Source organism: Corvus hawaiiensis, chromosome 13 (assembly GCF_020740725.1).
Source record: "Corvus hawaiiensis isolate bCorHaw1 chromosome 13, bCorHaw1.pri.cur, whole genome shotgun sequence".
In the NCBI taxonomy this organism is placed as follows: Eukaryota; Metazoa; Chordata; class Aves; order Passeriformes; family Corvidae; genus Corvus; species Corvus hawaiiensis.
Window position 1 is genome coordinate 11,162,045 of NC_063225.1, and position 15,671 is coordinate 11,177,715.

The 15,671-nt window shown below is 41.8% G+C and overlaps 1 protein-coding gene across 13 annotated transcripts in view; it reads right to left on the minus strand.

Annotated features, from left to right (window-relative positions):
* The window catches only part of MEGF11 (multiple EGF like domains 11), a 255,759-nt gene extending 249,871 nt beyond the window's left edge, over positions 1–5,888 (minus strand). For 11 of the 13 annotated variants that reach the window (XR_007206509.1, XM_048317368.1, XM_048317363.1 and 8 more), the window contains exon 1: positions 4,648–4,705. The gene's annotated coding sequence lies outside the window, so the exon portion shown is untranslated. Of the gene's footprint in view, positions 1–4,647; positions 4,706–4,873; positions 5,087–5,746 lie in introns of those variants that run through there. The other 2 variants (XM_048317360.1, XM_048317359.1) reach the window with 2 other exon arrangements.
* Between the last annotated feature and the right edge of the window lie 9,783 nt (positions 5,889–15,671).

The window sequence follows — 15,671 nt, forward strand, 5'->3', positions numbered from 1 at the left end:
GAAATCAGATTTTCACTTGTTCACAACACTCCATAAACTTTGCAAAAAATTATGTACTGTAAGACTTGTGATAAAACAGGAGGTTAGCAAAAGTCTAGATCTTAACAAGGAATCCAAGATAAAAGGCTAAATAAAACTTCAGCTGCATATCTGAGCTTAGGAAAACCTGGACCTATCTCCATTCACATCTGCCAGTTAAATACCAAAAGAATAAAAACCAAAACAAACCGAGCAAAAAAAACCCAACACAAACCTGTTCACAAATTCCTCACTTGGGCAACCTTTCAGCTGTCATATTCTGGCACATTCTATGTGCCTTTCTGACCCTTCAAAATATTTTTCAGAGTGACTATTAGCGCTTATAAAATGTTTTTGGGTGAAAAAAATGAGAATTGAGTATGTGAAGTTAGTGCACAGAACTATTTTCACTCAGCTACTCCTTCTTCAAGCAGAGCACATGTTTAGCAGTGAATCTCATTTCAGCCTCGTGCCTATTCATTCATTCATTAGCCTTTGTTCTCAGGCTGGTACCAGGAGAAATTCTCAATGTCAGTTCTTACTGCAGAGGGAAAAGTGAGCTCTAAAGTTCTGCTCTTGTTTGCAATCTGGTGTGAGTTGGGTGTGCTCTTCATTCCTGCTGCATTTCAGTGAGCACGCTAAGTGGTGACCTTCATCTTGTACCTCTCTGCCTCACTCAGAAAGAACCTTTCATACAAATTTCAATAGTTTTCCTTTGGAGCAGCAGCCAGACAAGAGAAACTGCCTGGAGGGCTGAGCACTACTGGTCAGATAAAAGTGTTTGTAAACACACTCATGCTGGAGAATTCTGCACTTGTCTTTGGTCATCTTAACTGAATGCCTCAGATTCTCTGGGCAGCAGCCCACTCTCACAGCTACTGAGTCTGATCTTCACAACGTGTGGGATGTTGTCGCTTCATTAATTTGGTACTTTATCTGTAATTCATAAGGTAAGGGTCACATTCTACAAACTCTTAAACAAAATTCCTCCCCTCTACATGCACACACCGATTATACATCACTCACAGGATTCACAGAGAAGTATCATATGGCTGAATTCTTCTGGCAGTCTAAAACATTCTATCTGGGATTTGTTTCCTCTGAGAGTGGCTCTTTTAATTTTCTACAAGCTTTGTCATCTCTCTCTCCTTAACATACAGAACTTCTCCACTGAGGTTTCAATCAGTTTTGTGCAAAGGAACATACGGGTGGCTCTGGCAAGCATGGTCAGTCTGCACAGCACAGAACAATGAAGGGGAATTTTTTCCATCTTTTCCATGAACGTCTGAACAACCCTTTCTGGGGGTAACTCATTTATTCACCATGGTAGTTGTAACTATTTCTTTGATCCCAGGTTTTACATATTAGCCATTTTTTGTTACACGTGAGATGGTCATAGCAGGATGCTGTAGCCTTACAGGTATCTCAAGTGCTATTTGAGACACAGGAGGAAAACCAAGATATCTGCATTGGGCACCAGATCCAGTGTATATCTCCCAGGGCAATGGAAGTCTGGTGGAGCAGCAACTAGAAGACCAGCCAGGATACCCTGAGGTACACAAGGAGGTTGCGAGACCTGACTCTTACGGGCATCTACAGAATGGTCTTAAGTCCATCACCATCCCTGCAGAAATTCCCAGGGACTTTGGCTTTGAATTGGCACCAGACTCTTCCTCTTGCAGCCTCACAGGTTCCTTTGCATGGATAGGCAAGGGAGAGAGGGGCAGTGGAAGTGCCTCCTGTGCCTCCCAGCACTCCTCTGCAAGATGCAACCAGAATGGACATATTTGCATAAGATGACAATACAACAATAAATGCGTAAATAGGTCATTCAGACCCAAAGGGGACCAATGGACGATGGTTTGGGGGAGCCCACCACACTCTATGCACCTGGGAGTACACAAAGGCCAATGGCAAGCATACATGCTGCAATAACAAAAAGGTAAAAACCAGTGCAGGCATCATACTCTACACTCCCCAATGCCTTCAGCCCCCACGTTTCGAGAAAAAGACTTATGGTTTTTATATAAAGTAACTGTGAACTCTGTAAAGTCTCCATTTAAATTTCCGACCCAGAGATTTGCACAGCAGTATTGCAAAAAGTAGTAATTACATAGAAGCTTTTTAATATGCAATGGTATGCAGCACTTCCCTTTTTAAGCTGAACAACCAAAGTACTATCATAAATATTATATTTAAATAGTAACCCAAACCACATGGTTTTGAAAACAATAACCAAGCACATGCTTTGCAGGAACTCAGAATTAGAAATGATTTCACATACAAGGATAAAAGGTTTGCAAGAATTGTGATCACGCTACAGAGAAATAGTTTATGCAGGCTGTACTCGAAGGTATTTTCACAGTTCCAATATAATTAACTGTTTCCAGTGATTTATAGTTTTGCCATATGCATTTGCTTAAATATTAATTCTCCTGCCTGGTGTTTAAAGCACGATGGATTGTTCAAAGTGAAAATGGCTGAGTGCTCCATTCACAGTAAACACGGGACTTCTTAACAGGGAGTGTTGGCTTCTGTTTGATACTTTGGACTATTAGTTTATATTTAATTTTTAAAAACAAGAGATCCAATTAGTCCTTTCTCATAAGCAAAAAGCTGGAGCAACGTAATGTAGCCTAATATTGTGTATTTAACATCAGCCAATTTGGGTTTTTTAACTAAAAGTACGAAATTTTAGAAAGTAAATGACTGGGAGTGACTGGAAATAAAGACAACACTGAGATCCTGTTTTGAAAAACAGATCATGGCCACATGACCATTTTCAATGTTTTATATGTTGAAACACTTTTACTGTAAAACTTTTGCAATTCTGTAACAAATTTACTCAGGTATCGACAGGAAGCAGGAATAAAACTAAGCTCAAGAATTTGAACATCGAAGAAGCCTCCAGAGGCTGTTACTGACAAAGAAGAACTCATGCACTTGCCTTGAAACCAATTTTGCAAACATATATCACACATGCTTATTAGAATTTATTAACCTCATCAAAGACAATTTCATGTGTCCCACACCAACTTTAACAGACTGCAGAGCAGGTCCCATGAATGTCAACTTGTTCATAAACAAGACCAGATCCTCGGTCTGTTAAAGATCACCTAAATTCCAATCCTATGATGAGACTGTTAAGTCAGTTCGGTCACCTTTATTTAGCAGTACTATAACCAAGGCAATACACCGAGAAGAATCCATTCAGCAGGCAAAACTCTGAGATGGAAAATCTGTGGGATTTAATAACAAAGTGGACATGGAAGGAAGGTCCAAACAGCAAGAGGGACAGCAAAGCTCTGGATGGACTCTAAGAGAAGTCTAAGCATGGAAAGGATTCTGACTGAGACTTGAATATCCCAGGATAAATCTTCTCAGAATTACTTAGCCCCATGATGCAAAATTAAGAGACATAATGTCCAGCCACCTAACTTGAGATTTCTGTTGCCAAAATACAGGACTGAGCAGGACAGGGGGCGGGATCTCCCCCATCTGACAAGTCGTGGAAGGTAGACAAGCTGCTCCATTCTAGTTAATTTTTGTGTTACATACTTATGTTCTAAATCAGGAGGTAATAAAGACATGAACTGTAGACTTCCTTTTAGTTAACTCCGGACTTTCTCCCTGCTGGGGGGGAGGACGGGCTAAGCCCAGCATGCAGTGATCACAGAGGCTGGAGATTTAAATAACGAGGAGCGATGGCTCCTTGGTTTCACAACTATTGATGCTCTGTCCACCTCTCTGGATCAATCAGGTGCCCCGTGCTTGCAGCTGAGTAAGCGGCATCAGATAAACACGGTCACCAGCACTGTGTACTGTCACTGCGGATCTCAGCTGAGCACTGGATTTGGGAGCTGATGTCCTGACACTCCTAAACTTCTCTCTTTGTTAGGAACCAGCTGGCAGGGTGGCCAGAGTCCTGCCTAGGCAAAAGAAGGCAATGTTTGGCAGCAGCGAGTAGCACCAGTGAGAGTGAGATTCCACCCACTTCCCAGGCTTTAGAAATGCAGGTGTCGCTTACACACTGCATCCTACAACTTCTCCCTGTGCCTCTCCCTACTCCCTCTCCCACCAGGAGCCCCGGCAGGTACCCGACAAGGGAAGCCGCTACAATCCGAGCAGCGAGGCGCCAGCCCGAGTCCACCTGCCCGAGCAGCGCAGCAGCCCGAGGACGGGGACACGCGGGGACACGAGGGGACCAAATCCTTCTCCTGCAACCAGAATAAAGTTCGTGCCGATACAACAGCCCAATAAACCACGCGGGGGGAGGAAGCGGCTTCTGAGAGAAGCGCTGATAGGGGAGAGTCCTAATAAAGCCGTAAGATCGCACCCACGCACACATCTCCTAGCTCAGCACTTCCAAAAGCACCAACGAGAATGCAAAGATTGAGGGAAGGGACTGGAGAGAGACTGCCTCCCCCCGGCTCGTCCTGGATGCCTGGGCAGTTCCCGGAGGAGCAGGGCAGGGGCTTCCTCCCTCGCAGCCGGGGGGTGTTCAGAGGAAGGTCCTTGCCCCGCAGCAGCGCCAGGAACAAACGGGGCGCGGGGGGCCGCAGCTGCGGACACGGGGCTCCGGGGCCGCGTCCCTGGCAGCGCCCAGCACTTGTCCCGACTCGCACCTACCTCGGCGGGACCCGGGGCCGGCTCCGCGGGGCTGCGGCGAGAGGCGGCGGGAAGCGGCGGCGGGAGGCGGCGAGCGGAGCCCGGGCAGCCTCGGCCGAGCCGGGGCCGCTCGCACGGTGGCACCGCGCCGGTGCCGCTGCCCAGGACGGGCAGGCGGTGCTGCTGCGGGGGACTCCGGGCACCTCTTTGGCTCTGTTAGGAAAGTTACCGCGGCCACACGACCCACCTTAAACCCGCCTCCCCGCAGGACCCGGGGGAGGGGGAAGGAAGAGGAGGGAGGGAGGAGACGGGGGTGGGGGCTCGGAGACGTTCTTTTCCCGGCGCAGAACCAAGTCACAGCAGCATCTCTCGGGCAGTCGCTCCGGGATGCAGGGCTGGGCGCACCAGCGCATCCCTGGATCTCGCAGGCACTGGGCTGGGGCCGCGCTCCGCTCCCCTCCCCCTGGATTCTCGCTTTGACGTGCGGTGCCAGCTTCAGGGCGCAGAAACTTTCCCGTTTCCTGCGGCGCTGACGCTGATTTTTGGCTTATTCGTTTGGTGATGGTTGGTTTAGCATCTCGTTATTTATTTAACCGTTTGTTGTTTGGGGGAAGGGGTATCTAGTCCTGATGCCCTGGGCTTTGGGTATGTGTTTTGGGGTTTTTTCTCTGCTCGATTCAATTAAAATACATTAAATAGACTAGAAGGACAAAGACCGCCATCCCGGCATCTAAAGGTTGCCGCCCGAACAGTGCATGTGGGAATGAGGAAGCAAACTATAGCCGAGGCAGAAACACTTGGTGGCTCAGCAGAGGCAGGAGATGGGGGGGAAAGCACGACTGCCTGCCTTCTGCGGCGAAAACCCGGGATCTCTTAAGCAGAGACCTCTCAGACTCCGCGGATGTGCTTAGAGGGAAATCAGGCAAACTTCTGGACCCATTTCGAGGTGCTGGGTTTGCAATTAGAGGCACGCACACAGCTGGAGGAGCGGGCACACACAGGCAGGCACACGCAGCTCGCAGTGCCTAAAGCAGCCCCTGCATGGGGAGAAGCTGGCTCGAGCTGATACCAGGCGAGGTTCGGGGGATGCTAATGGGGAAAAGCGCGGTGGAAAATTTACCTCTTCTCTAGCATCCTCTACCGTCCAGAGCATCTGCCCTTGCACTGTCACATCGACTGCATCACTGCTGCTTTCGGGTGGCTCAGTGCCACTGCATGCTCAGAGAGGCACCAGCCAAGGAACGAATCGCACCCCACGGTTGTCATTTTCTTCCTGAAAGATGTACCTGAAGTTACAAATGTATAATGATTAAAATTATTAGACCAAAAGGCTTATGACAGGTGATTTGAACAGCTGCACTAACTTAGCTCTTAGCCAGCAATCTTACGCTTGCACAGGCTTTTCAAGATTAAATGCTCTACTTGTGTTATGTACTATTACTGATTATATTCTAATTAGAATTACAATGTTGGCTGTGATCCTGCTTTTTTAACATCTCAGTATGTAAGAAACACAAGACCAAGTCCCTTTTTGATAATAGAGCAAAATGATTAATAGAACTTTTTTTTGTCACCGTAGCCACACGATGAATCCCCACCTTGTACAGTATTTTATGTCCATATGAGGCTGCCAAACTCCTTTGTCCTGCACTGTGTGTTTCTTGGTCATGTGCCAGTGCATGACTGCAGGTGATGGCAATGTTTCAAAAAGGACGTCGTTTGGGCCAGGATTGGTACACTGCCTCCGTAAAGGACTTCCTGCAATCTCCCAGCCTCCCAAAAAACTTCACTCCACCACTGCCTTCATGCCTCCACATTTCCAACCTTGCCTTGCTGTGCTGTGCTGGTTTGTAGCATTCCTGAGACCTTGCACCAGCCACCTGAGGCAGCAGCATGGGGCAGTGGAGCAACCCTGTGTGCTGGAGTGGCTGCTGGAGAGATTCCTGCTTTCCATTCTCTTTTCCAAGCCCAGTTCTGCTCCCTCCCTGGCTCCACAAGCTATTTTTCTTCATTACCTATGGCTAAGGCAACCTAAGCAGGTTCTGCAGCACTACTGGTGCCTGAGGTGAATTCTTCCCTATCTTTCCCCCCCTGTTTTTAATTCTTTTTTACAAAAAATTCTAAGGATGACTATCAATAATAAATTAGCAATTATGATTATTTATTAAATTATTTTCAATATTTAGTACAATTCAATAGATCAAATTTGAACTTGATTTATTGAATAAATAAAGATAATTAGGTTTTGTTGTTTGTCTAAGAATATTAAAAACCACCAGTTGCCCTATACTGATGGCGTTGTTTAGCACTCAGTTTTGTCACCATTTGGGGAACTATTCAGCATCCCTGATTTTTCTTTTTAAATGGTAAGAAATGCACAGAGACTAAACCAGACTGCTTAAAATGAATTAGGCAAGCCTGCTGCGACAATTTTTTTTCTTTGTCTTTCAGTGTTCTTTGTAAAACTTTCCAAAGAAGTGGCCTGTCAAACTGTGAGTGCTCTGGACATCAATGAAACCTAAGATATTACATTCTGTTGTATGACTTTTGACAGATATTTGAGACAAAGCATTCAGCCCCACTCTTCTTGCCTGTATAAAATCCCATCCAGCTCAGTAATTTCCCATGGAAAGTTCTGGCATTCTCTGCACTATGGTTGTCTGTTTGCAGGGTTGTAGATGTCAGTAAATGCCAATGAACCTGGCTATGGATGTTTCTTCATTTGAGGGTGACTACTGAAATATTCATTTCTTCTTGGTCTCTATTTAAATGCAACCCCTTTCTAAAAAGACATTCAGTACAAACAGCACTGAATTGCAGCACACTGGTTCTAGTTCAGTGCTTCTGTTTTTAAAATGTGTAGTTTACAGAAAAAGATATAAAAAGACAGTTTGGCTTCTTTCTTATTATTGTTGACTCAATGAGTCTAGACTAGAGTTATAACTCTGTAAACTCCAGCTGAATCTTCAAGCCTAGCCAGATTCTTTCATAAATCAGAATGAGTTGTTGAAATTCTGAAGGACAAAATAACTCTCAGTTATGAGTGCACAGCCTCAGTTTGGTGAAATGATATCTGGTTATCCCCAGGAAACCTGAACACCAACATGAAAATGAGAAAGGAATTTGAAAAAAAAAAGAAAAAAAGAAAAAAGAAAAAGAAAAAGAAAAAAAACAAAACAAAACAAAAAAAAAACCCAAAAAAAACCAAAAAAACAAGAGTGCATTACAAGAGTGACTCTGCACAGAAAACTGCTTAATAATTCTGCTGATAAAGTGCGAGCCAGAGAAGAATTCATTTCCCTCTCCCAGGGCTCAGCTGGGGTGACAAGAGTTTAAAGAAGAGCAGCTCTTTCGTAAAGGTGAGCAGGTATGTCCTTCACACAGACAACAGCAGTTTGAAAACACTGAAGTCACTGCGAGCTTTGCCGCTGACTTTTGGGGAGGCAGAATTTTACCTTTTGAAAAGACCTGCTGCATAAAAACAGCCACTTGTACATGTTTTCTCTTCAAAGTCCATTCACCTTTCAAGAGCATTTTGCTGCTTTCATTTGCTTGCTCCTACATGTCCAATTCAAAACTAGTTCCTCTCCACTTTTTCATTTTCCATATGTTCTTTTTGCTTAAAGGGGAAATTGGGCCTCAAAAAACAAGAGCAAAGTGAATCCTGCTGTTGTTTGTAAAAGCACAAGTTATCCACATTGGAAAAATATTATACTGTTAATATTAAAGCTCAAGAAATTAAATATGCATCATTTGTGTCTGAATGAACAATTACTACTGAAAATAATGCTTGAAAAAGAAAAAACAAAGCTTTTCAGACATAACATGAATTTTAACTTGGTTTTTTTTAGAAAACCAATCAGGGTTTTAGTTTATGCATCATTCTGCTCCCCGCAATAATACTCTGTTTGTGCAATCAGTGATGATAAATGGTACATAATTGTAAACTTGATATTGGTTTTCAATATTGAATTCATCATCCTGTCCTCTTAACACATATTAAATACTTTAAAGAATTTATATATTTGTTTGATTTATCTGTGATTTTTTTCCAATATGTAAAATTTATTAGTTTTCTAGTTTTTGAGGAACTAAGAGTAGACAACATCATTAATAACACTGAATAATAGCGTTGGCCTCATTTATGCCTGACTCCCTTCTACCAATACAAAGTGTCCAAATCAAATACAAACAGTTGTAGGCAGTGTAGAAAATACAGTCTGAACTAGAGCCAGTTCTGCACAGGTTTTGTTTGACTTTCCCAATCCATCCCTGATCTCTCCAAATAAGGATAGCAAGAATCACATTAATTTATCTTTTCCCACATAATGGACCCATTACAAATACAAAGATTCACTCAAGTTGTCCCAGTGCTCTTAGTGAACAAGTAATGAAAATATGATCAGAAAATATTAATCCTGCATTACAGTAGCAAAATATACAGAAATTGTTCATCTAATTCAAACAGACACTAAGCATTTAAGGCCTGGTTCAATCATGTCAGTTGTTTTTTTCATTAACAAAGTTTTTAATTCTACTCCTCAATCATAATATAAAGGACACTCAAAATGAGTTAAGAACTGGCCAGTGACCAAGTGGTTTGTGTAAATCTTAACATATAGGAGGTCAAATTCAGCTCTTAATCCTGTGTGTATGATCATCATACTTAGTGTCTGCTATTTCTCTTAATCATGGTTTCTGCACTGCTTAGTATGATGTAAATTTAAAAATAAACAAAGGATTTGGTAAGGCTGAAGAAAATAATTATGCAATGATGCAAATGAAGACTTAGCCTTCATTGAGCTGAACTGTAGCTGGTTACTTGAGGGAGGAATTTGATCCCCTAAAAAAATAGCAAAGAAATTCAGTTGTACACAGCTATTACTCTTATTATAAAGGAAACTGGATAAGAGACCAGCCTTCCACAGCATGGATGAGTGGAATTCTGTGCTGCAGGATAGCTGTGACAGCTTTGTTGTATGAACAGATCAGATCTTTGGATGGATCAGAATGGCCTGAGAAGGTAAAAGAGCTCCATGGAATCTACAATTGGCTCTCAGGAGCTTCAGGGTGTAATTCTGTAGGAAACAGGATCCCAAGTACACCCTGGCATCCAGAATGACATTCTGCCTTTATTTAGAGCACATGACCCTGGTAAGTATTGAGGAATGATATCAAAACCGATTGACAATCACTCTACAACACCTACATTCTTGTTAATGTTAATGAGAGTAATGCATATGAACTGAGAAACGAAGAGGCCCCTCACAATGGAAAAATGGGAAAAGCAGCATATATAATGCATAATTAGCAGCAATGTCATATAGGTCAGACTGCAACTGTTGGCTTTTTAGTGCAAATTCCTATGTGGATAACTGCAAGAAGAGATTTTTTTCTTTTATCCAGGAAATTCACACTGCAACTGAAGCAAGAAACCAATTGCTTCCAACCACATCTTCACCTTCTGGTTCTGAGAGCTGAAGGACAATTTACCTGTCATGTTCCTGTGTGTCTACAGGACATCCCTCCTATAACTGCCTGAGATGGAATCAAGGCTATGGGAGAAACCTGACCAGTTCCCAACTCTCCAACACAAAACAGGCATTTACGGGTTGAACATTATCAACTGTATTTGTAATTAAGTTAATTATTTGAATATTCCCAACCTCCTGAGTTTGTATCTCTTTGAATTTATCTTTCACCTACACCTAAACCCAAAGGCTGGAACAGCCATGAGCAAGCACAGACCAAAAAAGGGGCATTGACCTAGGAGATAAAGAAGAATCCTGATTCTCTCTGTCTGCCTACACCAATGCAGTGAGGTTCCCCAAAGTTCTGCTCCTTCACAAAGAAACCCAAAGGCTGCTCTTTCTTAGGAAATTCTCATTTGGAGAAGGCTGACCAAACTTCCAAGTGATGGCAAACCAGAAATAGACTCAAAATAAGGACTGAAGCAGACCAAAGTTGGTGGTTGGTATTCTGAAAGACGTCCATAGGATACATTCATTTAGACCATATTTACAAATACTTCTAAATATGCCGGGGCAAATTTATGATCAAGCTTAGCTGTTTTCTTCAAACAGCTGTCTCCAGATAGACAGAATATTAAGGAGAACTTAAATCTGCAGGAAATGTACTATTATAGCAACTGGCATTATTTGGGCACATATTTGGACACATATGCTCAGCTATGCTTTTATCAAAAGAAATTTTGATTCACTGCTCTTGTACTCAGTGAGGAACGGGTTTGATTACAGAAAGAAGAGAGAAGCTGAAAGAAGCTGTGAATCCGTCTTTAGGATCAATTTTTGCAGGAATTTTTACCCTGAAGTTTCAGGAACTAGTTGAATGCCAACACTGAATATAAACATTCTCTGAACTGAACCCGTTTTCTGCAAAACCCAGATTCCTCATTCCCAGTCCAAAACTCTGCCACTTGTGCATGTCAGTCTGGTCTCCTCCTTTCAGCTGCAATGGGCTCCACATGAGACTTTTGGAAAGAGGATCATTTGAATTTTTATCTGCTCTGGAAATTTTGTTACTGCTTTTATTCATCACTGCAGAGATAAGCAGCCTGCAAAGCCAGTCCACCTACACAACACCTTATCCTGTCTCAGTGAGATCTGAAGATGCACCTTAGATTGATTGTAAGGACTGTTAGATGGGACCACACATTATTTTATGCCTCACTTTCCTACCTGCAAAAGTGGAAACAACATTCCATGTGCTGGATAATATTGACTTCTGCCCAGAAACTGTGTTTGTCCTGCATTTGCTACAGAGATGAAAATTAAAATGGACATTTTAAAATTTTGGAAGTTCAAGGAATTATGTTCATGTCAATGAACATAATTCCTTTTTACATGTAAAAAAGAAATTAATCAAATCCTAGCAGAAATTCCCAAAAGTTCATTTTTGTTTTCAAAAAAAATCTAAGAAAACTTGGCTGCAAATCTGTCTTTTCATTTTCATCCAGCTCCATAGTCATTCTCAGAATTCTAAGTCAGGATCTAACAGGAGTTGTACTCAAAATGACAGCCTGCCATGATGCATTTATTTCTCTGGTTTGCCACTTTACAAGGGAAAAAAACACATTTCCAAGATATTTTTGGTAACGTATGACTAAGTAGCAAAATTAAAACTAGGAAATTAATAACTACATGGCATTTCAATCCCATCAACTCTAATCAACATAAATCCATTCTAATTAAAACCTGCAAATTCTGAGGATACCAAAGAGATAGCCCTCTGTTATAGGGAGATGGCAGCAACAGGTACATTCCATACAAATGGAGAGGATGCAAATCTCTGAAAGAGGCAAAGATGAAGCTGTACTAGAAGTTATATTTTTAGAATACCACTAGATCCTAATAATCTCTAATTGATGAAATAAAAAAACTCATAAAGTCTGTCCTTTAAAACTTAAAAAGCACTTTTACAATCTAAATGAAGGAGTGTACAGCTTCACAGGCTGAAAAGGGTCACTAGGTTTATCACAATCATTCCTACAGTTTTAGATTATTAGCCCCCGGTAATCCCTAACTGGAAAAACAAACATAAATTTTGTCCTTTAAAACTCAAAAAGCACTTTCACAAGCCAAACAGAGTATCTGAAGAAAGTGTACAACTTCACAGCCTGCAAAAGGTTACTAAGTTTATCACAATCATCAAACCAGAAATAGGACAGTGATGCTAAGCATATTCTGATCAGAATGATGAATAACACACACCAGTATAAAGAGAATAATAGAAATTATGTAATTGCACCAGAGCCTTTGTTTCAAAGTCAAAACATCTCAACTCTTGAGCCTGTCTTTAGGACTTGATCAAAAGCCCATAAACATTAACAAGATTCTTTGCACTGACTCCCTTGGGCCTTGCACATGTCCTTTATACAGCAGCTTCGTGCATCTCAAATCAGTTCAGGCAGCTCCTTATCTCTCCTACAATCTATTCAATCTTGCCTTTGCAATGGGCATCATCTTTTAAATACGTAACTATAGATGCCAAATCTACCTGATTCTGGTAACTTTTCATGTTATACCAAGATCAATAATTCCCCTCTATTCCTACTGCACTGTCAGGGGAAAAAAAGGGATCCAAACTGAGCTTGGGTGTGTGTTACTTGTGCACATCCACAGCAGCTACTACTGACACTTCGGGGTTTAAGGGGAGGACCCATCTTCACCCAGCTCTAAATCAGCTCTTTTAAAGAAGGCCTCTTTTGTCTGTTGGTGGTTTTTATCCCCAACCAGCAGAGATTAAACAAATGCATGTGTCTGGCAGGAAGTGGCTGTCACCCTGCCAATTAGCTCAGCAGGAAGCAAACAACCTGCTGACCTTCCTGGGAGAGCGTCTCTCCAAGGCAAGAAAAAGGGGCTGTACTCAGTAGCTCAGACTGTTGTTACCATCATATCCCATCACAAACTTACCCTACCATTCCCTAGAATGCCAGCGACAGTCCAGAGCCACAGAAGTGTAGAGCTGGAGGGAACCAAAGCCATCATTATGTCTAGTGGTTTCCAAACTCCATTTGTGAAATCATAACGAGCATTGTCTTTATTCTGTTTGCAACAGCCACTGACACTGAGGGGGTGTGGTGGTCTGTGCAGGATACTTGAGGGCTGACAAGGGTTTGCCAGACCAGAAAGCCTGGGAATCACCAGAACACCTGATTTTACTACTGTAGCAAGGAACAAGTTACACCTAGACTACTCTTAACAAGTTTATTCCACATGTTCTTACAAATTGCCACAGAGCCTCTTTATGCAAACTGTGCCAGAATTTAATACACTGATGTTGTTCAAGAATATTTAATGCTAGCTTTAGTTTCCTTTTCAAAACTGCAAATTGTGGTTTAGTTGGTTTTTTTCTTGAAATGAAGAAAAAATTGAACATCACATATATAAAGGCTTGGACAGCATTATATTTAGAAAATCAAGAATATAAAATCTATAATTTTTATCCCTCCTAGCCTGCTGTGATGCCCAGTGGTGATAGTTTAGTAAAATATCCCCTCCCTCTGTGTTTTCAGTGGGAGGCAACAGCTATAGCTGGCCTTTGCTCTAATATGGCACTCTGGAATCAGGATCCAGAGCTGCAAGAGGACTTTGGTGGATAATGAGGAAGGCAGCTTTAATAAGGTTCCTCAGCTCTGAGCACACACCCTCTTCAGGTATAACTTTCATCTAAGTCTCCCCTGCATGTCAGTCCATTGGATCAAATCAACAGGAGAAGCTGAAAAGTAGGCTGAGATAAAAATGTGTTGGGACACAGAAAGATGCTTTAATAGATAAAAAGCTACAGTCTCTTTTAGAAAGGATTTTTGCACTTTGTATTCCTATTGTCTGAAATCAGGCCTGAATAGAAGAAGATAATTTGATAAAATATAGGCAAAAAAATCCTATAAGGAAATAATGGAAATGCTGTTACAGACTTTTGTGAGTATAAATAGTTTCGGAAATGAAACTGTCAAGCCCAGCATCTGAAATGCTGTAGAAATAAAGTAACTTTAATGGTCAGCCTGCTGCAACCACATAAACATTCCCTAGTTCCTTTCACAGCCCAGCATCTTGTAATTTTTTTTTTTTTAATCTGACATATGGGGAGACATTAGTTGGAGACTGAAGGAGACAGGATCTAAAAGAGAAGCAGAACGGATCAAAAGAAGATAAGGAACAGAAATCATCAACAGGAGATATTAAATTCCAAAAAACGAAACTTGAAGGGATGGGACATTCTAGAAGGAAAATAAAAAAAAAAGGAAGGGTGGTGAGATAAGCTGGAAAATAACACGGTGAACTCAACTTTAAGCAAAAATTTTAGACTGAAATTATCTGAAACTGTCCCTCCTCTTCTTCCCTGCTTTTAAGTGTATGGGTTGCCATATCTGTAAGAGTATTCTTGGCAGCTGACTGTAAATCCAGAACTGTTCTGTCCCACAGCTGGGGCTGCTCTTTGGCTTTTCCTTACCTTTCTTTCCCTTACCTGCAGCTGCACCGGCTCATCCAATGTTTGGGACACCTGCTCACACTGGTGCTGTGCACCTCCTCCACACACTGCATTCTGCAATGTGCAACTGGGGAAAGAGTGGAAAAATATCTAAAATAAGCAGCAATGTAAAAAAATCAGTCAGTATCCACTAAATTAAATGAGCATTTTGGTATTTGATTGGCATTCTAAAGCCCTTAATGTCCCCAGAAAGTTCCACATCTTATCAGCTGCCACAAACTACTAGTTCAAGGTTTAATTTCTTCTTCCGGAAATACTTTTTTTTATCTTGTTTTTCTTAAATTTTATTACCCGTTAGACTATTTCCTCATTATAATGGCAGCTCGATTTCTTTCAGGAACTTATAAAACTTACAAAACCTGCTTAATATCTTCATAAAACAGAATTAAATCTCCTATTTACATTCAAGGGTGATGAACCAAGAGAATGGATCTTTGGCTCAAACTGTGCTTGAGCCACTGAGTTGCCATGTGACCCTAGGCAAATAACTTGATCTTCTTTAATTGAAGCGGTTATAAATTTGGCTAAGAAGCAAGAATTTTCTGAAAAGCACCAGCCTTTGATCTCAGCTTGCATGAGTAAATGCACCTCCAAATTCTCAGGCTGAATGATGCAACTTTTTTTTTTTCAGTTATTTATCCTTAGAAACTATGTGGTTGTTCACATAACTTTGTATTTTCAGCATAGTAGGGAATGATACCATTTATTGAGGTAGTAACAAGAAGCACTTTGGTGGTTCTATCAAGTGTTTGGGACCTAGAGGACAATTCTTGACCACCTGACTTACTTCAATTAGGCCTTGTGGATGAAAGAGGTGGAGAGGAAAGAGCCTTGCATGTGGATCCTGCTGCCAGGAAAGCAAGTGAAGAATAAAGGTGTAATTTAGCTTGCAGGAGCTCAGCCTAAGTAGAAAATAAACATCAGCAACTGCTTTTTGTTCCCACAGCTGATAATCCAGATTCTTCTCATCACTAGGATATAGAGAGGGATAACTGGAGTCCCTGAGGCCAGCATGAGCAAGGCCATTGGATGTC